Source organism: Vollenhovia emeryi, unplaced genomic scaffold, assembly GCF_000949405.1.
Source record: "Vollenhovia emeryi isolate VEMERY1.0 unplaced genomic scaffold, V.emery_V1.0 DF949626.1, whole genome shotgun sequence".
NCBI classification, from domain to species: Eukaryota; Metazoa; Arthropoda; class Insecta; order Hymenoptera; family Formicidae; genus Vollenhovia; species Vollenhovia emeryi.
This window is the reverse complement of record NW_011956740.1, coordinates 1-1,313: the sequence shown is the minus strand read 5'-3', so window position 1 is coordinate 1,313 and position 1,313 is coordinate 1. Positions and strand designations below refer to the sequence as shown.

At 51.7% G+C, this 1,313-nt stretch overlaps 1 pseudogene; it reads left to right on the top strand.

Moving 5' to 3' along the window:
• Positions 1-642: 642 nt before the first annotated feature.
• Positions 643-1,307, top strand: LOC105571172 (annotated as a pseudogene).
• The last annotated feature ends 6 nt before the right edge of the window (positions 1,308-1,313 follow it).

Sequence of the window (1,313 nt, the reverse complement as noted above, 5' to 3'; positions counted from 1 at the left end):
TTAATAGCTTCTGGAAAAAAACGTCGACTAGATACAACAAAAAACTGAATTGGCTATTAAAAATTCAAAAATACAAAAAAGCCATGAACATCAAACCGATTATCATCAAGAACGAGGTAAACGAGAACGTAAAAATTGACCCCACCAATTACTTAGATTGTGACGTTGATCCACTATCAAGAACCAACAACGGCGACGACGGCGACGGCGACGACGGCGACGGTGGCGGCGTCGTCCACATGGCCTAGACGGTACCAAAACCAACGAGTAAGTAAAAAATAATACAAGGAGTGTATTTCCCAGTGAGAAATGATTCGTCGATCGACGTCGAAACGACGTCGAATCGACATCGACACCGTCGAATTGACATCGATTCGACATCATTTCGACGTCGATCGACGAATCATTTCTCACTGGGTTACTTTTATAACTTTTATATATCATGTTTCAGTGGCTGAAGGAAGTCATACGGCGAGAGGTCCTAAAAGAAAACAAGAAGAAGATGAGGCGGCTGCCGCCGCCGCCACCAGCGTACCCGCCGCCGCCACCGGCATACCCGCCGCCGCCGCCACCACCGGCGTACCTGATGCCGCCGACGCCGACGTACGCGCAGCCGACGTACGCGCAGCCGACGTACGCGCAGCCGACGTACGCGCCGCCGACGTACGCGCCGCCGACGTACGCACCGCCGACCTACCCGATGCCACCGTTCCATTAGAAAACGTAAGTATTTAAATACCGGTGACATCGGCGCGCCGCCAACGTACCTGTCACCAGTGCATTTGTATTACTTTTACAAATTTTAGATATAGATCTGACGCTACAGTGTCGGCGCGATCCTGTGCAGCATCTTCCTAACCGTCTCGCGCTAGGAAAAAGAAAACGCGCTCGACGTAACGGCGAAATATGTCCGGACGCGGTAAAGGCGGTAAGACCAAGGGGAAGGCGAAGACCCGCAGCAGCAGGGCCGGCCTGCAGTTCCCCGTGGGCAGGATTCACCGATTCTTCTGAGAAAAGGCAACTACGCTGAGCGCGTCGGTGCCGGTGCGCCGGTCTATCTCGCCGCCGTCATGGAATATCTGGCGGCTGAAGTGCTCGAGTTGGCTGGAAACGCAGCCAGGGACAACAAAAAGACTAGGATAATCCCGCGCCACTTGCAGTTAGCCATCCGTAACGACGAGGAATTGAACAAACTGCTGTCTGGAGTAGAGCTTACGATACGTTTTAAGATTCACGTGTACCCGTGTATGTGTGATATGTGCAAACGTGTAATCATGTATAATAAATGTACACGGTGCACACAATGACGTACG